Source organism: Budorcas taxicolor, chromosome 13 (assembly GCF_023091745.1).
Source record: "Budorcas taxicolor isolate Tak-1 chromosome 13, Takin1.1, whole genome shotgun sequence".
NCBI lineage: Eukaryota > Metazoa > Chordata > Mammalia > Artiodactyla > Bovidae > Budorcas > Budorcas taxicolor.
In genome coordinates this window covers 67520790-67546032 of record NC_068922.1, presented here as the reverse complement: position 1 = coordinate 67546032, position 25243 = coordinate 67520790, and the positions used below count along the sequence as shown (strand labels likewise).

Below are 25243 nucleotides of genomic sequence, written 5' to 3'. Positions count from 1 at the left end.
GTTATTTTAAGCCAATTGAATTGAATTTTGATGCTTGTAGCCAAAAGTACCCTAACAGATATTAATGCTACTTTTAGGGATACACGAATGGGAGCCCCAGGAGGCGATGTTGCCTGAAGCAGGACGAGTGGTCTCTTGCTAGGCTGTATCACCAGACACCTCCACTTCCTCTAAAAGGGCCATTTATGGTCTTCTGACCCAAGCTGAGGACTGGCCTTGAAGAAGGGCTGCGGAAGGTCAACACCAGGCTGCCACAGCAGTCCAACCCCTGAGGTGAGACCTAGGCCTTGCGACGCCTCCAGTTGAGGGTAGCGGCTGCCTGACACAAATTTGGACTCGAGCCTAGAGCCTTGAGAAAAACAACATGAAGGAAGGTGAATTCAAATTGAAGAGACTTTAAAACATGAGTCAGATGGTGTCTCAAAGTTCACGCTGTTAGAAGAAAACGTTGTTTTTTTTTTTCTTGTTCTTCAGCTATTCTTCTCCACACAATATTGGCAGCACCCTGGAGGAAGGCCGTGAGTGCTTGCGCCTCGTGCTTCCTGTAGCACTGAGCACGAGGGAAAAAGGAAAACAAAACACTGCACTGGCTTTCCCTCCTCCGAGCTCACTTGGGACCCACTTTCGCTCCTAAAGGATACACACCCCCGCCCTCCCACAACACACTGCTTTGAATAATAGCGTCATTTCCTCTTGCCTGCCCACCCCCACCCCCACCCCACCCCCCAGTATAAAGATGCTGTAGGCGTGAGCAAAGAGACTTCTGGGGCCCTTGGTGCTCCAAATATCTGAATTAGAAATTATTAGCCTTGTCCTCCCCACCAACCTCATTCTCATGGGATTTTGTAGACTCTGTTTTACTCCTGCTGTCATGAACCTTCTAGATTGCGGGCACAGTGTCCTAGACAGACATTCCGATTTAAAAATCTGTTGTAGGACTCAGGTCTCCAAGCGTCTGTTCCTTAGCTCTGCCTCTCCCACCTGTGCTCCTTCATTCAGACCTCTGAGTGGTGATCCTGGGCTTGGCCTTCATTTGTCACTGTATTCAAGCCCATTTACTACAACCCGATTTGGCAAGACCTTGGAGGAAGAGTGGTTGGATGGCATCACCATCTCAATGGATGTGAGTCTGAGTAAACTCCAGGAGTTGGTGATGACAGGGAGGCCTGGCGTGCTACAGTCCATGGAGTCGCAAAGAGTCAGACATGACTGAGCGACTGAACTGAACTGGAGGAGAAGGGTGGAGGAGAGGGCAAGACGGCAGGACTCTAAAACCACAAGTTCAACAAGAACAGAGTGCTAAATCAACTAAAGCACACTGAAGATGCTCTTCTCTTTCAAGAAGAGAATCATGTCCAGCATTGAGATAATAGCCCAGATGACCTCTATCTGAACTGGCTAGACCACACTGGGAATAGAACCAGGCCTTAATAAAAGCCATGAATGAAAGGATTAGCATTGTTCTCTAGAGGGCGGAGTTGTGATCACAGGCAAAGTGAAGAACGATCACCCTGGAACTTCCCTAAAAGTCTAGTGGTTAAGACTCCATACTTCTGCTGCAGGAGGTACAGGTTCAATCCCTGGATGGGGAACTAGAGATCCCATATGGGGAGGGACACAGCAAAAAAAAAGAAAAGAAGAAGAAGAAGAAGGAAGATGTAGGATCAGCCTGGAATGAGGAAAAACCGTCTCAACACCAGAAATTCAACAAAGTCCAGCCATGGTGTGATGCTGGGGTCCCTGCCACCGAGAACTCCAGTGGCCACTCATGAGGCTGCTGAGAGAAAGTCCATACTGGGCTGGAGGGGGGACTGGTCCAGTGAGCCCCACATCCAGCCTGGCAGAGGTATCATCTCTATTAGGAGGAAGACTCTATCATGCATATTTGCTGCCCGGCATTTGGTACCCATGAGCCTAGCCTGGAAGAACCATTCCAAATAGATATTGATTGGTGATATTTTAGATTCTTTCTACCTGTGAAGGTGAAACAGCTGTCTCAGACTCAGCTCCAAGAAAACTTCAAAGGAAGCCACAGCTCAAATGGGCGAAGGAAAACTTGTGAACACACCCATCTTCCATGCTGAGCTTCTCCCCATGAATCTGAACCCACAGAGAGGCCCACATACGTATGGGTAAGAATGCCAGTGTGGGGGAGGCTGCAGGGGACAGAACAAAGGTGTCAAAGATGGGGCACATGCACAGCTGACATGATGTCTACGAACACATTAGTCAGCCACAGTCACGGTGCTAAACCAGCCAGTCTTCTAAAGAAGCTTATGTAATAGCTAAGCACGGGGAAATGGGAGTCAAATTACACATACTGCTCCTCCAGGCTTGGGGGAGTGTGGTCCACCCCCTCCCTTGCAGAGAGATAAAAACTCCCTTTGCAGCTAGAAGGATCATTTTCCAAAGGAGGCCACCTGTGGCCACAGAATGCCCTCCTGGGTTACACGTTTATTGAACAGGGGAGGGCTATTCACACTGGTTAAGCCTTGAGGGGCCTCTGCCACCTCCGCCTCCCTCTCTCAGCATGACATCCTTGGCCAAGCTTTCCTCTGTTGTGCCAGCTCTTAGGTTGGTAGTGGCTTCTTTAAGGACTTTGAGTGCAGAGGGTATGAGGCCACGTGTGATGAGAGGAGGAATGAATGTGGTGATCGATTAGTAATGTCTGCCACAGATAAAGGCGTGGCTGCGTGGGTACTGAGCAGGCAGCTCTGTTTTACATTACACTTGCCTACCTGGATTTCAACACTTGCCTTCACCCCATTGTTCAAAATCCTCTAGTCTTAAACACAAATGTCTAGAGAGTTATCAGATTAAGTAGAAGGGCTCCTCAATATCAGCATATCATCCAACCAAGAACAAAAAATCATGATGGCCTCAAAGGTAGACAAGAGTCAAGAATAGCTTAGGTTCTAATAAGAATGTCTCCAATACTTTGTGCTAGGGGGTAAAACGAAGACCTGTCCTTGATGACTCCATCCCTTAAATTGAATGGATCCTACTTCTAGGAAGCAGTATGCTGAGCCAACTCAAGCTAAGGATGGCAGCCCCTTTGGAACTGCTACCTCTCCCAATCCTATCCCAAAGATGAGCATCCCATCCTGTAACTGGATGGGGTCCACTCTTGAAGAGGGAGGGGCAGGGAGCACCATCAGCCAGGGATCACTCTCTCCTCCATTCTGAGCATCTTGGGTTTCACACCATTGCCACCATAAAGGAGGAAGGCGGCTGTGGTCTGCTTCCTAACAAGGTCCCTTTCTCCTCTTCAGAAACCTCAAAGATATCCCTAGCAAGCTGTCGCCTTCCCTTTAGTCAATTAGAAAACAGCTGGGATAGGAATTTTTAAAGTTTTTCATATTGTTTGCTCACGGAGGTTTGGAGAATAATTCCAAGGAAACAAGGACAATAAAAAACAGAGAGTTGGACTCAAGGAGAAAGTCCTACCCTGGAGGAAGAAACAATAAGAAGGATAAGAGAGCCACGCAGACAATGGACACCAATTAACTGCACAGTAAGTGGGGGAACTGGGATCCAAACCCAGGCCTGTCTGATTCTACTGTCTATGTACATAAAAGAACGAGGAAAGACTTCCCCTGTGGCCCAGTGGTTAAGAATCTGCCTTCCAGTGCAGGGGACATGGATTTGATCCCTAGTCCAGGAACTAAGATCCCACACGCCACAGGGCAGCTAAGCCTACAGGCCACAGCCAGTGAGCCCATGTGCTCTAGAGCCCTTGAGCTGCAACTGGAGAAAGTCTATGTGCCACAACAAAGACCCAGCATGGCCAAAAAGAATCACAACTGCTTTTAAACAACTTCCTCATGAAATGTAAGAAGATTTCAGGAAATCCAGGATGTTGATGATTAAGGAGATAAAAGGACATTTCAACTAATAAACCAGATAGATCAATTGGTAGTAAAACAAATACTTGCTGAAATCAGTATAGAATTTTAAAAAATATGCTTAATGTAACTATACATAAGCATCACAGAATGTATAAAATATGTAGATGAAATGAACCCAGAGATAAAGAGTGCAAGGTTATAATGGTAGCTTCTGTGCACAACATATTTTTCCATGGGTCCCATTCGTTATAAGTAACATCTCTTGGAGTCACTGCACCAACTCTGTAATGTAGGTCTTGTTCCCATTTCAAAGAAGAAAAAACTGAGACTCAGGTTAAGGAACCTGTAAGGAGTGCTATTTCAGTTGTTTATGGCTGGTATCTCTTCTGATTGATCAATCATATGCTATGATGGTTAAGTATTTTTTTTTTATCATCTCTCCTGCTTGAAAATAAAAGAGAAAACGTCAGACAGGAAAGATGGCCCACAAAAGCACGACTAAGAGCAAGAAAAGGAGTCCTTACAGGAAAATAAATGAAATCTACGCAGAGTGAGGATAACTGATTACAGTCATAAGTTCCCTTACTGTTGGAGCTGTCATCACCTTTCGAGGCTTAGGCAGGAAATATATGTATCTCATCCTGAATTTCATAAAATCTGCCTTTCAAACCCTGTGAGCTCAGCCCCCTATGACTAGTGTTCCCTTTCTTGGTGAGTACTTTCTCATTTTCACTTCACCCAAAAGCTCCCAAACCAGATTCATAACAGCAACTGTCCTCTCTCCTCTGCTCTCTGGGAGATGAAACTGTCAATAGAATAAATCAGGAAGTTTCCAGACACTCTGCATTTTGGTAAATGAAGTTTCTGTCCAGTATACAGGCTTTGAAGTTTCTCCGTATGGGATTTGTGACCTTCCAGGTCACCATGCAGGGAGAAGCAAGCTGTAGTTGACTGCCTTTACATTACTTTCATTCCTCCCCTCTTTGATCTCCAGCCAAAGTCCCTTCACTTTGATTCCCTCCTCTTGGCTCCTCTTGGCTCCTCTTGGCTGTGCAGAACTCCAAGCATATCTCTGCTTCCCCCTCTGACCAGCTTTATTTCCATTTAAAATTCTCCATAAGCCATAGATTCAATCCCATGAAAGTTATATTACTCCCACAATTGAATGTATCTCCTCGTGTTGAAATCTCAGGTTCACTTTGTTAGCAATTGTGGTCTACTCTACACTTAGAGCCCTAATATTATTTCAATCCTCTCATCATGTTCTCCAGCAAATTACCAAACTCTCTCTATATATTTTATGCTTAACTGTCATAAAAAAGTTATCAATCTCAAGATTTTCTTCTAGTAATTTTCTCCTCTAATTCAATTCCACTTTTAATTTAAAGTTGCTTTCATTTAGCCAGTCAACAAACATTTATTGCCATCAACTATGTGCTAGTCAGAAAAGCAAGGGGTCCTAATCGTCCCTTAGTAAACAAAATTATTGATCAGAAAAGTTCTGCTCTAGTAACAGCAGAGTAACTCTTGTAGGACACATCCCCTCACATTTAACTATTGTGAACTCTACACACCACATGCACACTACCTATTGGAAGGCCCTAGATAGTCAGTCCTCGGGGTTGCAAAGAGTCAGATACAACTTAGCAACTGAACAACAGCAAGATTTATTCAGCCACAAGCAGATAGAAAAAAGGGCAGTCAACACTTGATAGAAATTTGCACTAGGCAAAGTCTGTGTTTTTGTAGCTTTTTACCCAAAGGCAGACCCCACTCAGCGTTGTACATGGTGGCTACAACTTGGATGAAACCTTTGCTGTTATCGTTTGAGGAATTAAAGGACAGAGTTCAGGTGACTACAGTTGGAAAGTGAGGAGAAAGCATCCCAGAAAAGAGTTCACAGATGGTAGCCCCAAATGCTGAGTATAAATTCTGTCCAAATCTCTCTGAATGATGCAAGTGCAGGGCAGGTTCCAAGACGCCCAACTAGGGCTATAAGAACTGAAGAAAGATTTCAGCTGCTGCCTACCCAGGGGAGATTGAATTTAAAATTTGTTTGGTCAAGTCAGCTGCTTGATTTTTAAAAAAGTCATCACTAGGACTTCCTTGGTGGTCCCATGGGTAAGACTCTTTGCTCCCATAGCAGGGGGCTCAGGTTCCATCCCTGGTCGGGGAACTAGACCCCACATGCATGTCACAACAAAGATCCTGAGAACTGCAACTAAGACCCAGTTCAGCCAAAAAAATAAATCAATAGTCATTACTGTTCTGAGAAATATAACAGAACCTCGAGTCTCTTAAGTCTGACTCATAATATTCAAGATGTAACCCAAAATTACTAGAAAAAAAATTTTTCCAGCAAACAGGAAATGGACTTCCTTGGTGGTCCAGGGTTAAGGCTCTGTGCTTCCACTGTAGGGAGCGCAGGTTTGACCCCTGGTCAGGGAACTAAGATCCCACATGCCTTTGTGCAGTCAGATTAAAAAAAAAGCAAACACGAAAATATGACTCAAACTCAAGAGGAAAGGCAATCAATAGAGATCTACTTCAAGATGATCCTTTATTTCCTTTAAGGGTATAAAGGAAAATATGCTAGTAATGCATGAGCAAATATGAAATAGCAACTGCAAACCAGAAAGCACAAAGAAGAGATGCAAAGCTATTAATCAGATCAGCTAAATCCACACCAACACCTTCCTCTGCATCCATGTGAGTCATGCTTTTCATCAGGGCCAGTTACATAGTTCTAATATCAATTTCAATTACTTTTTTTTCCTGGAGCATCTTCCAAGCGCCAGGTCTTAGGCAAGCTTTGGAGAGCAAAAACATAACATAAAATCTTAAACCCTTAAAAAAAAACAAACCCTTAACCCCTGATCCTGAAGAGCAGATATTTGCATCCGACAACATCTGTATAGACTACTCGTCACTTCTCACGTCCTCGCTTCTCTTTCAGGCCTTAAATTGGAAGAAGAGATTGAAGTCCTGTCATGGGCTCTTTCCAGCTTCCAGATCACTCCCATCAGGAACCATTTGCCCATAAAAAGCACACAGGAGTGAGGCACAGGCTGTCAGGTTTAATACACCTCTACATTCTCCTTCCATCACAAAAGCATCCTCCCCTGCTGATTAGACAGATCAGGTCTATAAAAAACTCTGGGTGTAGATGTCAAAGAGGAGCCATGGGGAGGCACTTGCCATTATAACATCTCTTTATACTGTTCCACTAATTCGTGTTTTGCTTTTTCAAAACCTGTTAGGAAAGAGGGTCTCAAACTCGGCTACATGTTGGAATCACCTGGAAATGTTGGGAAATTATATTAAGATCCAGAGCAAGACTACTATATATCCACCAGAATGGCCTTTTTTAAAAGACAACAGAAAATACCAGTTGTTGGCAAGAATTCTTATAAACTGAACGGAAATATAAATTGGTACAGCCACTTAAAAAACTGCTCAAACAGTATCTTCTACAGCTGAACATATGATGGCCTATACTCCAGCAATTTCACTTATAGGAATATACTCAACAGAGATTTCTGTATACATTCACCAAAACACATTTACAAGAATGTTAACAGCACTATTTGTATAATAATCTCAAAGTACAAACTATTCAAAATGTCCACCAACTTGAGTCTGGAAAAAAAGCTTACGGTGTACTCACAGTGGAACATAGTCCAGAAGCCCGGATGAGTAATACACAATTACACACCACACTCTGGGTCTCTCACACTGCTAACCAAAATAAGCCAAACACAAAAATGCATACTATATGACTCCATTTAAGTAAAGTTCAACAACAGGCAAAAAGAATCTACGTTATTATCAATCAAAGCCACGGTTTTGAGGTGGGAGTGACTGGGAAGGCACATAAGAAAGGCTTTTAGAGCACTGATAATATTCTGGTTTGTTTGTTTTGACCACACCATGCAGCATGTGGGATCTTAGTTCCCCAACCAGGGATCAAACCCGTGCCCCCTGCAATGGAACTTCAGAGTTTTAACCACTGAACCGGCAGGGAAGTACTAATATAGGGAAGTCCTACATTGAATGGGTTACCTGGGCATGTTCAATCTGTGAAAATTCATTCACTTAGAATATGTGTGTGAGTGAAATGACAGTCGCTCAGTCATGTCCAACTCTTTGCAACCCCACGGACTATATAGTCCATGGAATTCTCCAGCCCAGAATACTGAGTGGGTAGCTGTGCCCTTCTCCAGGGGATCTTCCCAACCCAGGGATCGAACCCAGGTCTCCCACATTGCAGGCAAATTCTTTACCAGCTGAGCCACAAGGGAAGCCCTAGGATATGCAGCCCGGCCTTGAAAAAAATTTTTCTCCAAACTTTAAACTTCTTATTTTGCATTGGGGTAGAGCAGATGAACAATGCTATGGTAGCTTCAGGTGAACGGTGAAAGGACTCAGCCATACACACACATCAGGCCTTGAAATTTTTAAAAAGCTCCCCAGGTGTGTCTAATGTGCATCCAAGAACCACTGTGTTAGAACTTGGCAACCCTCTTCACTGTTTATTTCTTGGAGCAGAACGTGCTGCTGGTTCTCCAGAAAGTTTAAGGCAGGGTGGTTTCTGTAGAAGACTAGGAGCTCCAGAGGAGGTTAATAGATATTACATGGAAAAAGAGTTCTGTGGTGAAATAAACAATTTTTAAAATTTTAATGATTAACTTTCATTGAACATTTACTACATTCCCAGAACTAGGCTAAATGCTTTATCTACATTATCTCATTTAAGACCACAACAAGTTTATGAGAAAGGTACTATTAATCCTCATTTTAAAGAAGTTAAACTAAAGTTCAGTGTGGTTAAGTAATTGCCCAAGGTCGCACAGCCAGTAGAATTGATGCTTTTGAACTGTGGTGTTGGAGAGGACTCTTGAGAGTCCCTTGGACTGCAAGGAGATCCAACCAGTCCATCCTAAAGGAGATCAGTCCTGGGTGTTCATTGGAAGGACTGATGTTGAAGCTGAAACTCCAATACTTTGGCCACCTGATGTGAAGAGCTGACTCATTTGAAAAGACCCTGATGCTGGGAAAGATTGAGGGCAGGAGGAGAAGGGGATGACAGAAGATGAGATGGTTGGATGGTATCACCGACTCAATGGACATGAGTTTGGGTAGACTCTGGGAGTTGGTGATGGACAGGGAGGCTTGGCGTGCTGCGGTTCATGGGGTCACGAAGAGTCGGACATGACTGAGCAACTGAACTGAACTGAACTGGACACAGCCAGTACGAGTCAGCTGCGTGCCTGCGTGCATGCTTAGTCGCTTCAGTTGTGCCCAGCTCTTTGTGACCCCATAGACTATAGCCCGCCAGGCATCTCTGTCCACGGCATTCTCCAGACAAGAATACTGGAGTGGGTTGCCATTTCTTCCTCCAGAGGATCTTCCTGACCCAGGGACTGAACTCGAATCTCTTACGTCTGCTGCACTGACAGGCAGGTTCTTTACCACTAGTGTCATCTGGGAAGCCTGTATAAGGCAGGATTAGGGTTTAAATTCACATTGGCCTTGACACTGAAGCCCATGCACTGAATCACTGCTCTGATTTGCCTCTCCAGGCAGCACTTGTCTGCAGGACTTAATGGAGCTTTCACTTGGCTAATGTGAGCTGTGGGTTGCCAAGACAGGAATGTCAGAGGCAGCATTTCCCCAAATGATCTCTTGCCTCCATCTCTTACCTTCCAACCCACAAGCTACACCACTGGTAGAGTTTTCATTTTGCACTCAAGTCTGATTCTGTATTTCCCTTGTAGGGAAGCTTTTTTTTTTTTTTTTTGGCCACACCACATGGCATGCAGGCTCTTCCCTAACCAGGGATCAACCCCACACCCCTTGCAGTGGAAGCAGAGAGTCTTAACCACTGGACTGCCAGGAAATTCCTGTAGGGAAGCATTTAACACTTCCGCATGGCCTAGAGTCAAGTCTAAACTTCTTAGCCTCACAGTCCAGACCATCCAGTATCTGGCCTTGACATGCTTAGTTTTATCTCTGGCCATCCTAACCTCCCTCTCCACCCTCAGTCCACTAAACACTCAATTTTCTGGCTATACTCAGTAGGTCTGATGGATTCACACCCCTGCAATGGTACCCATCATTAGCTGAAACTCTACTATGTGTCAGATACTCCTCATAAATTAACTTTAACTCCCACAGGGAGCCTTTAAAAACAGGTCTGGAGACCTCCCTGGTGGTCTAGCGGCTAAGATTCTCTGCGCTCCCAATGCGGAGGGCCCGGGTTCAATCCCTGGTCAGGGAACTAGGTCCCACATGCTGCAGCTAGGAGTTTGAGTGCCACAGCTAAAAATCCTGTGTGCTGAAATGAAGGTCGAAGACCCCACGTGCTACAACTAAGACCTGGCACAGCCAAATAAATTAAGTTTTTTTTTAAGTCAAAAAATAAAGATAAAAACAGGTCTCATTATCCCCAGTAGATAGATTAGGAAAAGGGAGGTTCATTTTGACACCTCCAAAGTCATACCTAGTGAGTAGCAGAACTAAGATTGGAACACAGATTTAGATATCTCCTCTATGAAGCTATGGAGTTTTCACTCCTCCACACTCACCACCTGTTCTGTGCGGTGGTGATACCCTTCTTTCTCTCCACCTGGCAAGCTCGTCCTGTTCTTTAAGAGCTAACCCAAGGGCTGTAATGATAGTATCTATCATCTCTTAAATGCTTTTCAGGCGCTGTGCTCAGCACTTGACTTGCCTTGTCTCATTTACACAATATTGTCTCCATGCTCCTTTTATTCCCTCTGAATTGCTCTTTATCTGCCTTGTGCCAAATGGGTTTCTCTCTCCTCTAGTTCCAAAGAGTCTCACCACATCTCTACTGTGGCTCTCAACTGTGTGTGTGTGCTAAGTCGCTTCAGTCATGTCCAACTCTTGGCAACCCCATGGACTGCTGGCTGTAATTGTTAATTTCATACCTGCCTCTTCCACTGGACTAGATGCTCTCAAAAGACAAGAAATATGTTATTCACCTTTCCATCCCACCCTAGGGCAGGGGTCCCCAACCCCCAGGCCCAAGGACCAATAGCAGTCTGTGGCCTGTTAGGAACCAGGCCACATAGCAGGAGGTAAGCGGTGGGCGAAAGAGGGCAGCTTCTTCATCTGTATTTATGGCCACTCCCCATCGTTTGCATCATAGTCTGGATCTCAGGAAAGCAAGCTCAGGGCTCCCACTGATTCCGCATTATGGTGAGCTGTAAAATTATTTCATTGTATATCACGTTACATAATCACAATAATAGAAATAAAGTGCACAATAATGTAATGTGCCAAAAACCCCCTCACCCCCCACCCTCCACCCCATGGAAAAACTGTCTTCCACAAAACTGGTCTCTGGTGCCAAAAAGGTCAGGGACTGCACCCTAGAGTTACCCAGCATGCAGTAGACATTCAATAAATGGGAGCGTGTGGACAGGAGGGTGGGAGAGGAAGAGACTAAAATTCACTGACATTATTCCATCAGTTGTATCATCGGGAGTGGTCCTCTGGCTTGGAACCACAGCTCTAGCATCAAACCAGACCAAACAGACCTGGCGGTCGGGGAAAGACAGGGGCCAGACCCAAGATGTGCCTTACCTGGCCCCTGCCTTGCCATCCATAAAAGGGTGACCCCGGACCGCCTCCGCTCCACAGTGTCTTTTCAACTCTGCACGCTGTACAGTTGGCTTTATGGATCCCGGCTTAGAAGTTTTGCTGTAAAATGATGGTGAGCTCCGTTCCACAGCACTGTTTCAGATATTCTCAACTGCTCCTTGCCATGGCCTGTGTTGTTCTCAAGATCTCCTAGTGGATGAAGAGCTATCCGCGACAGGTGGCCCAAAGAAAATGTAGAGCTAAGGCGTGGCTCCCCACAGGTGGGAAGATTAGGTGGTCACAGCCCTTTCTAAATGGATCTATTCTTTTTGAGTAGGAGGCCCTTTTATAGGACAGAGACATCTTTGATGCTCACTCATTCATTCAACACCCATTCTGGGTATGCAGTCTACAATGGGTGCATTCAAAGCACACCTCCTTGTAACCCCTGGGGTAACCGCCAACTCATGCCACCCACATCCAACCCCAGTGGGCTCCAAGGCTGTGGATTTTTAAAGCCAGCCTTCTGTACCTTTGTTCTCACTCTTTCTGGACTAACATACACATTTGCCCAGGTAACAGTGAGCAATAATCAGAACCAGCTGCAAACTCAGCTGGGTTTCTGCACAGCCTCCCTCAAACATTAGTAAACATGGAAACCACCAGAAAGTCAATTTCAAAATTACTTTATCCCTTCCTAGCTGCCCACCTCTGCTGCTGCCACCACGAGGGCTAAGCTACATGGTTTTTCTGCTTCTACCAAGTCATTTTCTTTTGAGGATGTCAAGTATCGCCCCTCCCACTGGGGCACAGAGTATGCTGTATTTTACACATTCATTTGTAATATTCATGAAGTCTGTCAAAGAGAACCTCACTTATGCATTTCTGTAGCACAGCTGGAACCACACCTCTTTGTTCTCATTTATTTGTCCATGTGTCTGCTTCCTTCAGGAGATGGGGACCAACCTAAAGGCAGGGAACTGGTTTAAGTTCTTTTTTTTTTATTTTTTTATTTTTTAGAACAATTTAATAACCACTACAGTGGAGGTACTGGTACAGAATAAGATACTGTGAATTCTTGCAACTGTCAAACGCCTCAGTTTCCGAAATCTGGTGAGCCTGTAATACCATTTCCTCTTCTCAGAAAGGCCCCCTCAAACCCTGGGCCCATTTTTCTATTGAATTGTCAAATCCAATAAGATCAGTAAATTGGTGGAACTACACAGAAAACAATGAAGGTGGGCCTTGTGTACACACCCAGCTAACTGGATTAGAGACCTGCAAGGGAAAAGCAACACTGTGTCTCTTTCAGGAGGTAAGAAAGTGAAAGTGAAGTTGCTCAGTCCTGCCTGACTCTCTGCGACCCCATGGACTGTAGCCTACCAGACTCCTCCATGGGATTTTCCAGGCAAGAAGCTGGAGTGGGTTGCCATTTCTTTCTCCAGGTTAAGTTCATTTTTTAATCTCTAATTTCAAGCATCAGGCCAGGTAAAACGCACTTCTTGAATATTTAACAATATGTAGCCACAGTCTAAATGATCATAAAATCTGAAGTACTGTGGAACTTGACTCAGAAACACTCTATTTTATTCCTATCTGACTGGAAAAAAAATTGAATGTACTCAGTACTCAATGTTAGAGAAACGCCTGGGGGAAAGAAGCATTCACACACAGGGTCTAGGGAATAGAAACTGGTTTGCAGGACTTCCCTGCGGTCCAGTGGTTAAGACTCAGCTTTCACTGTAGGGGAGTGGGGAAGGGCGGGGGGGTTCAATCCCTGATTAGGGAACAAAGATCCCACACGCCCTGTGGCTCATCCAAAAGAAAAAAGACAAAACTGGTTTGGCCTCTTGGGAGGACAATTTGACAATGTCATAGTTCAAACTGCAGGGGAGTTTCCTTACAGATAAAATCACCCAAGTGTATGAAGATATACACTGTATAAGCAAGGAAGTCATAGCATCATAAAGCAGGGGGGGAAAAAAAACGGAAATAATCTTCACCACCAGTAAGGGACTAGAAAACAAATTATGGTAAATTTTTATTAGGGAATATCATGTAGCTTTTAGGACTGAGGCATACCTATATGTGTCGACATGTGCTAAGATAAATTAGCTGAAAAGGGAAGTTTCGGGAAAGGGTTGTATAGATGTATTAACAAGAAAAGAGGATAGGATATACATAAATGCACGTGGATTTGTACATGCCTAAGAAATTTATGGAAAGACATAAAACATTCAGCAATTTCTTCCAGGATAAAAGGAATGATCACTGGGAAAATTTCCCTTTCCATTTTCCACATTTCTATACTGCTTGAATTTTAATAATGAGTTTCTCTTTATTTTTATAATTAAAAAGCATAAAATAAGCAATAAGAAAACAAAAGCTTGATTTCCTATGTTAAAAAGAAGAAGAAGAAAATAAACGGAATTCTGGAGAAACTCTTCCCTGTTTCTTTATTTTAATTTGGCTGCATCAGGTCTTAGCTACACAGGCAGGATCTTTTTTTTCAGCATTTGGGATCTAGTTCCCTGACCAGGGATTGAACCCGGGCTCCCTGCATCAGGTGGAGAAGGAAATGGCAACCCAGCATTCTTGCCTGGGAAATGCCATGGACGGAAATGCCATAGACAGAAGGGCCTGGAAGGCTACAGTCTATGGGGTTGCAAGAGTTGGACATGGCTGAGCAACTAAACCACCACCCTGCTGCACTGGGAGCACGGAGTCTTAGCCACTGGACCACCAAGGAAGGCCCCTTCTCTGTTTCTTTATAAGGCAGTAGGCAATGACTCTCAAGAGTTTGCTCTCTGCCCAGTTCATGGGGGAGCAGGTGATGGCTACAGAGTTCCAGAAAGGAAGCTGGGGACAGAGAAAGTCACCAAAGAAGAGCCAAGAGCCCTGAAGAAAGTAAGTGTGAGAATATGTGCCTTTTACTTACTCTTGGATGACAGGAAATAAAGCCTGCTCTGATTGAGACTCTAAAATGTTCTGGGAGCTAAGAAATTCTGAGAACTCCCCAGGTTGGCATGGACACGGGGGCCTGCAACCAGCGCCAAGAAGCAAAGGCTAGGAATGCCTCAGTAAGTAATAGACATAAGTAGCCAAGGTGAACAAAACGACGGACCGAGCACCAGGGACGTAAGTGACACAGGGCTCCACTCGCCTATCCCTTCTGAAGCTACAACTCCCAGAGGCTGACTGTACGGATACTAAGGTAATAATTATTGTTAGTATGTATCCAGTACACCCTATGTGCCAAACACAGGTTAAATAATCATATCATCTCATACTATTATTATTCCTATTTTACACATGGGGAAACTGAGGCTCAGCAAAGTTAGCAAATAACTTCTCAAGGATACATTAAGTGGGAGAGGGAAGAATCCAACCCAGGTCTGACTCCAGAGCTAGCCAAAGTCACTGCCAGCCTTTCCTCCATCTGAGGAAGAACTGGAGAAAGGCACTCCCTCAGGGCAGGGGCAGCTTATGAAATGCAACCGCATTTTTGCCCAGAGTCAGAGAGCGTCATGATTCAGTGCAAGGACTTAAGAAGCAAGGCAGCCTGGATTCAAATCCTAACTCCACCACTGACTGGCTGTTTGACCTGGGGCAAATCATGGAACCTCTCTGTGCCTCACTTTCCTCAGCAGTAAAATCAGGGTCATAGTAAGGCCACCTCTTAAGAGTTGCTAGGAGGACAAAAAGTTAAACAGTGCTTGGCTCATAAGATAAGAACTAGATGTTAACCATTATTGTTAAGGAAAAGGGACTTTCCGGGTGGTATAGTGGATAAGAATTCACCTGACAATTCAAGGGACACAGGTGCATTCCCTGGTCCAGGAAGATTCCACATACTGTGTGGCAACTAAGCCTGTGCACCAGAACCACTGAAGTCCACGCTCTAGAGCCCACGATCCACAAAAAAAGCCACCGCAACGAGAAGCCCGTGCACCGCAATGAAGAGTAGCCTCCACTCGCCACAATTAGAGAAAGCCCAAGAGCAGCAACGAAGACTCAGGGCAACCAAAAAAGAAAGAAATAAAGGAGAAAAGAAAAAAGGTGCCCTTCCTCCCAGGCAGATGCAACCCCGCAGGGTTATAAAGCCTGGCAAGTGGAGCAGGCTAGCTTTTGGCCCCTCTATCAGCCAGGTGCCATCAGGCAGTCCTCAACTCTACAACCCTACACTCGGCCTCCTGAGCAGTGAACTTCCACGTGCTGCCAGCTCTTCCTCTTGGCTTCCTTCCCTTCTGCCAACCTGGCTGTGAATCTGGCTGGCACACTTTTGAAAAATACAGACTCGCAGGGCCCCACCATGGCGGGTTCTGACGCAGGTAGGTTGGTCTAGGGCCCAGGGATCTGTGTGTTTAATAAGCCCCAGGTGACCAGGGGACCCAAGACACTCTGTCCCCCCGACACACATTTCTGGAAGCACCAGAAGCCCCACGCACCTGTTCTTGGTGTTTCCAAGGCTCCTTGGGAGCAAGCAGCCTTTCCTTCATGCTCAGTCCCAGGTCTGAGCACACAGAGAAGGGGCACAGTAAGTCTGTTCTCCTGCAAGCCAGCCCACAGAGCAGATGGCTGTGCAAGCAGACATGACAGGCTGAATTTGCTTGAGTGCGTGACACTGGGGACCCCTCAGCTATAGACCTGGGGTACCCCCAGACCCTTGCTCCCCAAAGTGCAGTTCACAAACCAGCAGCACATGACTCCCTCTGAGAGATTATTCTAAATACAGATGTCCAGGCCCCAGACCTAAGGAATCAGATTCTGTCTCTTACAGAAACCCACAAGCTTTTGAGCAAATTTGAGGCATATGCTTGAGACCCCTTCCCCCATCAGGAAAAGTTCTAATCCATGTGCAGTTCTAATCTGTCCAAAAACCCTATGGGGCCAGTCTTTTCCTTCAGACTCCCAGGGAGGCCCAGAAAAACAGCGTGGTCCTTTTAATGGCCTTGATGTAGCAGCCAGCCTAGGGCTCACGGTGAACCTTCGTTTTGATGAATTATTTATTTCAAAGTCCATGTGAAAATAAACCTTCCCAAAAAAATGAAAAAAAAAAAAAAAAAAAGACAGCAATTTTGGCCTCTGTAGTTCTGGGGCGTAAAACATTCCTGTCTTTTGTACAGAGTTGTGACCCCTACTTCCCCAGCCAAAGCCATCCAAAGACATCAAATGCCCAAAGGAAACAAGCCATGTCTTCCTGTTGGCCAAGCTTCAAGTTATCAGGCAGATTTCACACTGGAGCTTGACCTCCTTAATCCAAGGCCTATCACATTGCTGTAAATGTCAGTGGAAAAACAGCCATTCAGTGATTTCCTTCATTCCACCAGAAAGGGAAAAAAACAGGAAGCTAACAGCAGCTGCACCCCAGCTTGGCAAATCCCAGGGGCCCCGCTGAGAGGGTGTTCCTTGTGAGCACCTACCTTCCCCCGCCCCAGCCTGCCTGTCCAGATAAAGGGCGGACCTGTGTCTATGTGAGCAAAGTGCAGCCATGATCATAGAACAATTCAGATAATTCGGGCCCCCAAGTGCCTCCTTGGCGGGCAGGCGGGAAGGAAAATAGCTTTGGTCTGAATTTCTTTGCCCTGAATGACCAACGTTCATCGCTCAGGTTCATCTGCGTCTCTCTCATGTTCATTCAAAATGTCCTACAAGCCAAACCTCCTGGACTCCAAGAGACATGAGGCCATCCAAGTCCTCATTCATCCCTTTAATGCTTACTGTCTCCTGTGTGCCCGCCATCGTGCTGGGCAACTGGGGACACAGGGCTGAATGAATCACACACACAGTCACTGACCTTAGGGACCTCATGGCCAGTATAAGCCTTCTCAAATCTGGCACTATTGACATGTGGAGTTGGACAACTCCTTGTTGCGGGGGACTGCCCTGGGCACTGCAGGGTATCTCGCTGGCCTCAACCTGCTAGATGCCAGTAGATCCCTGCCCCCTCTGTACTTTCCCACTTGTGACAACCAAAAATGCCTGCAGACATTGCCAAATGTCCCCTGGAGAGCCAAGCTGCCCCCCAGCTGAGAACCACTGACCTCGTGGGAGAGATAGGGTAAAAGAATAATGACCACAAATAGCCATACAATCACAGTTATGTTAAGCACCATGGAGGAAAATTTTATGGATGTTACATCAATATATCTATGATGTGGAAGTCGATTTTATGTTGGATTACAAATCTTTATTTATCACAACCCTGAAATATACACACACACACATACATGCATGCACGATCTGTATTTCTGGATGAAGAAACTGAAGTGCAAAGAAGTGAAAAAATTGGCCGAGGGCCAAAAACCAGTGAAAGGCAAAAGCAGGATTTGAACCTTGGCCTTGAACTTTGCCTCCTGTGGAAAAGGAAATTCGAGCCTTTGTTTTGATGTCTTCTGTAAACAGGTAGGGTGTGTGGTCACGTGATGCTCTAACCCGCCATCCTAAAAGACTCATTCCTTCCCAGGGCCACCGTGGAGCTCAGTCACCACCTGCTGCCTCAATCAAGCTGCAAACTGCCTGCGTCAAGGCACATCTGTGGGACACTAGCGGGCCCAGGAAGGTTGCCTTGAATGCTGAGACATCCAAGAATAGCTCCCTATCGCCAAGCGCCTGCACTCAGGAACTTCCCAAAAGTCAACACCAGAAGAGACTAGGGTAGTCGCCAGATACCCAGAGCACACCCCCCTGTGACCCATCACCAAGGTGCCTGCAGTCTAGCATCCGGGGGTGCATGGTGAAAGAAGCCAGACATTCTGCAGGCAGCATTACCAAGAGCATGCACGAATTGGTACACATAAGCACAGAGCAACTTCAGAGACCTCTAGACATGAGTTCTCACCATTTATAAGCCCTTTAGCAAATCACCTCATCCTCTATGCCTCTATTTTCCCTTCTGTGCAGTGGGGATAAATGCATCTACTTCAGTAAGTCTATATGAGGATTCGACAGCAATATAAGCAAAGACCTCGGACAGTGACCAACATCCAGAAAAGCACTTAGTACCCTCTTATGGTCAACAAGGGAGCGAGATGGTGGCGCTTCCTCCACCCACACCCCCTTCCTCCAAATGAGAAATGTCCCAGGGTGAGAGACATGGGTGCATAAGTAGCAAAAACATCTCAGGAAGAAGGAGGGAATGCCTGTGCTTTCCAGGTAGAAGGAAGAGGAAAGGACAGTTAACGTATCCGCAAACGTGCACAGGCCAGCCATTCCTCCTTTGCAGAAGTAAACTCTAGACTGGATTCAGATGGCTCCATAAGCTGCAGGAGGCCTGCTTTGGGTGAACAAGCATTTAATCATTCCGGACCCCTTAGCAGAACGACCTCGTGCTCCCTGACCTCGCCTCCATCATGCCCTACAGTGATGGCTCTCCAGCTGTTAACTCCGCCCACTGCTCTCTAAGACACCAAACACTTTTTAAGCCTCTATGTCTTTGCACAAACTGTTTTCTCAGCTCAGGATGCCCGCTCCCCTCCACCCCCCCTTATTAGCTGCCACCTGGAAAACTGCGTCTGAAGGGCTCAAACGTGCCCCGACAGCAAAATTTGCCCACCTGCTATTGATCACTGCAGACTAATAATAATAGCAGCCATGGTTTCCCTGGTGGCTCAGTGGTAAAGGGTCTGCCTGCCAATGCAGGGGACACGGATTAAATCCCCAGTCCAGAAAGATCCCACATGCCACAGGGCAACAAAGCCCATGTACCACAACTACTGAGTCTGCGCTCTAAAGCCCGGGATCCGCAAATGCTGAGCCCAAGCGCTGCAACTACTGAAGCCCTTGTGACCTAGAACCCGTGCTCTACAACAAGAGGAGCCACTGAAATGAGAGGTTCGTGCACTGCAACTAGAGTAGCCCCCAGAGGAAAAAAGTCCACAAAGCAACGAGGACGCAGCACAGCCAAATAATTAAAAAAAAAAAAAAAAGAAAATAGCAGCCAACATGTGTAAGCAGTGATTAATATCTAGAAGGCTCTGAACTGAGGTTTTTTACCCACGTGGTTCCCTTTTCTCCTCACATCACCACTCAGAGGTAACACATCTGTCCATCACCAGCTGGCTGTGAGGTGGCAGATTCAGGAATGAAGCCTGGGTTCGTTAGCTGAGGCCACCTGTTCATCCCTCCCTCTACTCTTCACTTCTCTTCTTGCCAGTGAAGCTGTGTTCTCACTATCACTTTTTTGCCCGTAGACTGAGAAGCCTGAGAGCTGCTTTATTCATCTTGAAATCCCTCGCTAAGCACAATGGCTAAAAGGGAGTACACATCTGTTGAATGAATCAACAGACCCTGCAAAATGGCAGCCAGAGGAGAAAGGTGAAATGAAGACTTCTACAGACAGGCTGGTGCTGGACTTGGATTCCCAGAAATCAACTGCCTCTCCCCCCCAGGCTTGAGGGGCTTTCCCTGTCCTGTTAGCTAGAGGCAGAGAGTTCTGCCTTCCCCTGGACTGGGAGGGGGTGGGGAGGGGATCTATGAGAGGCCAGTGCAAAAGAGGAAATGGTGGTGGTGGTGATGATAATCATTTCCTGCATTCCTGCCCCTACCAGGTGCTGCACTAAGCACTTTCTATGCATCAAGGGCTCAGAGAATCCTCACAACCCCACAGAGGAGGCATTACTATCACTCCCACTTTACAGATGAGAAAACCAGGAGTCAGAGAGAGTAAATAATTTACCCAGGTCACAGAGCTTCTAGGTAGAGAGCTGTAATTTGAACTAGACCTATCTGGCTCCCTTGCTCTTCCAACTTTGTGGCCTTCTGTAGGAGACAGGCTTGTCCTAGCCCTCCTGAAATTCCAGTGTCTCAGGACTTTCCTGGTGGTCTAGTGGTTAAGAATCTGCCTGCCAATGCAGGGGACACGGGTTCGATCCCTGGCATCTGAGACAATTCCACATCCTGCGGGGCAATGAAGCCTGTGTGCCACAACTACTGAAGCCCCCACACCTAGAGCCTATGCTCTGCAACAAGAGAAGCCCCCACAACGAGAAGTCCATGCACCACTCGCCACAACTAGAGAAAGCCTGCACACAGCAACGAACACCCAGCACAACCAAAAAAATAAAATCTCAATGTCTAGGATGAACTCAGGATTAAAAAAAAAAGACCATCCCAGCCTCTGCTGGAAGAATACTACTTGGGACGCACTCCACTGAGTGCTTCATGTCCCAAGTGCAGGTGGCATGGGGGTAGGAGTAATTAGATTGGCAGAGGGGTCAAAGTTGGCTGAGGTTCCTGAAAGTCCAAACACAGCCCAGGAATCCAGGTACTGCCTTCCATGACCCACAAAAAAACCAGGCTGGCCTCAGACTCCATTGATTAGAGAACGCTGACTCTGGGTATGGAGCAGGGTTTGAGAAGAACCTGGGGCCCCAGTTTCCAAAGAGAACGAAGATGCTCTGCAGAAGGTTACTGCCTTGGGGGAAAACCCATTTTCCTGCGTCAGCATCCTCTTAGCCCTATGCCTCCAGCTCCCGAACTTAACAGCTGGATTAGAATTTAACCTCCGCTCCTATGTCAGTTACCAAAGAGAACAAAGTCTGCGCGTGCACTGGACCTTGCCTGCCATGTCTCTCCAAGCCAGGGAAGATTCAGAGAACACAGGGATTCGGGGAGCCCCAACCCAGAGCCTGGCAGATGAGTGGCACAGTGGGAGGAGACCTAAAGATGGGGGAGGAAGGATCAAGTGGTCTTCCTGAAGAAGACATTTCAGAGGCTGGGATGAGCTGGGACCAGGAGGGGGGTCAGGAAGGTTCCAGGGAGAGGGGCACCGCTGGACAGACTCCAGTTCACAGGAAAGCACGAAGTGGAAGGTCCAAAGTGGCCTGGTTGACATCTTGCCTCCGACATCCTGGTGACAGGTGGGAGATGAGGGGCTGGGGAGGGGAGTTGTGTGGGAAGGCCCAGGAGCAGGCTGGGAGCTCAAAGGACTCACCAGCGCCCACCAGCCGCCTGCAAGCTGCCTCTTGATGACAAAGCTGAGGGAGGAAGATGTGGAAACTCCCCCAGCGCCTGCAGAACCACCCACCAGGGCTCCACTTCTGCTCCTGCCTAAAAGGAGACACGCCCCATTCCAAAGCTTTCTGAAAGGCCCGGGTATTAACCTCGGAGCATCCGGCTGCCAGGACCTCACACGGTCCTGCCCCCATCATCCCACGGCCTGATTAGCCCCATCTCCTAGAGGCAACTGAGGCTCTCCGAGGCCAAGTGCCTTGCCCTCGGGAAGAAAGCGAGTCACTGGCTAAGCTAAGATGCTTATGACCAGCCTCGGAGGAGGCCTCCCACACAGAGGGTTTTTCTCCGGTGCTTCACCAGCCACAGGAAATGGCAGGGCCCTCAGGGAAGTACCCGCGCCGGCCCAGGAGACTAACGGCAGGCGCCTTCCCGGGAGAGCCCGGCGGGCAAGGGCGCCTGGTACCCCAGGGCCTCGGGTCCTCCACAGAGGGCGATTCAGAGGTGGCACCTGGTGCGCAGGGCCGCCGAGAGGGGGTGGGCGCTTCTGACAGCGAGAACAGCGGCCCATTATGTAGAATTCAATCACATGCGCGCGCAAGCAGCTCGGCTTTCGGTTCTGAGAAGCTCTTAAGGAGCCGCGTCTTTCTCTCCCTGGGTTTCTGAGATGCCCGGGAGCTCCGACTCTCGGGCTTTCCGCGCGGCCCTCCTGGGAGGGCCAGATTCAAAGCTCCAATTATCCGCGCGAGGCTGGGAACTGCATCATCAGCATCTCCCGCTAAGCCGGTCCGAACTGGAGGAGGTGGCGGGGGTGGGGAGGGGGGTGGCTGGGGACGGGGAGTGGAGTCGGCCGGCCTCAGGGAAGGCGAATACCCCGCATCTCTAGCTGTCCACGCGGGATGGTCTGGGCAGCTTGGGTGACCTTGGGGAGACCCCTCTGCGCGACCTCTCGGAGGAAGGCTGCACAGACTCAGTCCATCCTAGGCGTTCGGGGGCGCTCCTCCGGCCGGAGTCGATGCGCGGGACTCAGGAGGAGAGGCGCGCTCCAGGCGCGGGGGACCCAGCCGCCGGCGCACGGCGGCCCTTCGGGAAGGTAGGGAACAACCACGCTGGGGTCTCCCCCGGGGCCGCGGGGCGCTGCCAGCCGGATCCCGCGCGGGGCGGGTCTGTACGCGGGGGCGCCTGCCCTGGAGACCTTTCCCGCCCAGGCAGGGAGCGCTCCCGGCGCCCTGCCACAGCCTGCGGGGACCGAGCGCCGCCACGCGAGGGGGCGGCGCCCCCGTGCTAGCCCCGAGATTGGGAGCCCGGACTGTCTGCTGCCGGTTGGGGCTCCTTCTGCCCAGCACCGCGCCCCTTAGGCAGAAGGCGGCCCAAGAGCCCAGAATCCTCCAAGATGCCCCCTGCCCGCCCCAAGATCCGGCTACGGGGACACCAGCCAGCAACCTGCCAGTGCGCCCCGTACCCTGGCCTCGTCTCTGGCGTGCAAGACCCGGGAGAACGCCCCCATCCCAACCCAACTCTCCAGCCCTGCTCGCCTGGTACCCGCCTTTCCAGTCTCCCTGCCACCCCCCCCCCCCCCCCGCCCCCAGTTATCTCCTGCCGCCGGCCCTTCGCCAAAGCTCCCTCCACACACACCCCCAGCCAGACCCTCAGAGGCTGGGTCCACCTCCCCGCTGCGATCCTCATCCCCAGCCTGGTCAAGCCAAAGGGCGCAGGGCAGCCGGCGATGCCGCCGGGGAACTCACCCGCTCTCCCGAGCCCTGCCCCGGGCGGCTCCCGGCCCTGGCTCGGTCCTTCAGTCCCCGAGCCGCAGCTGCCGGTGCGGCGACAGAAGCCAGCTCTGCACGGCCGCGGGCCTCCGCGCCGCCCCTCGGCTCCTCCCCCGAGGCGGGGCCTGAGCTCGCGGGAAGGGGGTGGGCATCCTCTCGGCTCGACCTGGACGGCACGCGAGCTGCCGGCAAGGGTCCCTCATCCCCCTCCACCACCACCTTTGAGCAGCTAGAAATTGAAAGCAGGTGAGACGCGACCAGGGTTCGGGAAAGAGTTTTCCTTACGGTCTTCCTCCCACCCTTCAACATCACCGCTTTGGAAAGGGGGAAGCCCAGGACGGTATTCTTGCTCCCATTTGATGGAAGGGCATCACGAAGCCCAGAGAGCTGCAGTCAACCACCCAAAGTCACACAGCATTAAGACCGGTGCCAGCAGTTCATGTGTCCTCCTACCTTGAAGCCTGAATCAGAAGGCTTCCTAGGACGTCAAGGAGCCCAGCCAGGGTTTGCCCTGGAGACAGGTCTGTGGGAGCCGGTCCCCCAACTGAGGGGTAGGAGAGGAGAGCCAGACTAGTGGGAGCATGGGGGGCCGTGGCCTGCAACGTAGAATCGCATCATTTCCTCTTTCTGGGAGGGACCGAGTTGTAGAGGAGGAGGAAGGAAGTGGTTGTACCTCCACTGACGTCTGCCCCTGGTTGGGAGGTACAGGATCTAGAAAGGGGCTGCCTTCCTGAGATCTAACGCTTAAAATAGAAAGCAAAACACAACCCGTGGCCCCTGTCATCTAATCCAATCCTTTTTCCTGGGTTGAAGGCCCCTGCACTCAGCACCATCTTTTCTCTACAGGACAAGGTATTGAGAAGCCCCTTCTCTCCACCCTACCCCCCAGGAAGAGGAGAGAAAGTTAACAAACAAAGGGGAAACAAATCCATCCCCAAACATTCTCTGGAATCCACACTCGCTGAACACTGGCTTTAGAACAATAGAGTTCTCTTCTGCACAAAGGGCCTTGTTTCCTGAGCTTTCCCGGCCTCCAGATTAGAGCCCGAGGCACCCCAGGGCCAGCCAGAGGGGCGCAGAGAAGGCTTAGGTTTGAGGAGTTCGGGGATGATAGTTCAGTTCCTAGCAGTCTTGTTCAAAGAACTCCTTTACTCGGTACTATATAGCAACCTTCTTCAGAGGCTGACACTATAACCTGAGTTTAGCGATTTCCTGTTTGCTAAGAAAAACCCCATAACCTTTGCTGGGGAAGCAAAAACCCCTGGATTGTGTTTATTCTCTGCCCCCAACCTCCCCGGTTTCTCTGAAAGCCAGCTCCCCAATTTGCCCCCTGGCTTCCTCTCAGTTCATTAATAATCCAGTTTTGAATGACACTGTTTCAAAGTAGAGCAATTAGAGAGCAGAACAGGTGGGGAAGATGTTTAAAGTAACCCTAGGGGATCATTGTTCTCTGCAGAATGTTTCCATTGATTTATCCTGAAGAGCTGTAGGCTGAAAGAGCAGGAGTCCATCTCTCCCAGGCTTGCATAGAACTTGGAGCCTGCCTTCCTAAAATGATGCCTTGAGTATGGGCCCAGATCCCAGTGCTGTGCTGTTCATTTACACCATTCATAACATTTTGATATTGAAGATAAGTATACTCAGAATCGGGTGGAAGACTCATACTTCCTGATTTCAAAATTTACCACAAGGCTACAATAATCAAGACTGCAGTACGGTATATGGATAGATGGGGATCGATGGAATAAAACAGATTCCAGCTAAACCCCTTACTTTTAGGACCAATTGCTTTTCAATGAGTGACAAGGCAATTTAAAGAATCATCTTTTCAACTAATGGTGCTGGATGACTGGACTTCCATATGCCAATAAATAAATAAATGAGGTTGGACCCCCTACCTCACACCATACCCAGAAATTAACTCAAAACAGATAAGGCTGAATCGTAAGAGCTAAAACTATGAAACTCAGAGGAAAACATAGACATAAGTCATGACCTTGGATTAAGGCTCACGATGGACGTGAATCTGAGTGAACTCCGGAAGTTGGTGATGGACAGGGAGGCCTG

At 48.2% G+C, this 25243-nt stretch overlaps 1 protein-coding gene across 1 annotated transcript in view; it reads right to left on the bottom strand.

The window, feature by feature from the left end:
* PPP1R16B (protein phosphatase 1 regulatory subunit 16B) overlaps positions 1 to 23709 on the bottom strand; it is a 106805-nt gene extending 83096 nt beyond the window's left edge. Inside the window, exon 1 of the mRNA XM_052650949.1 lies at positions 23630 to 23709. The gene's annotated coding sequence lies outside the window, so the exon portion shown is untranslated. The remainder of the gene's footprint in view (positions 1 to 23629) is intronic.
* Positions 23710 to 25243: the final 1534 nt, after the last annotated feature.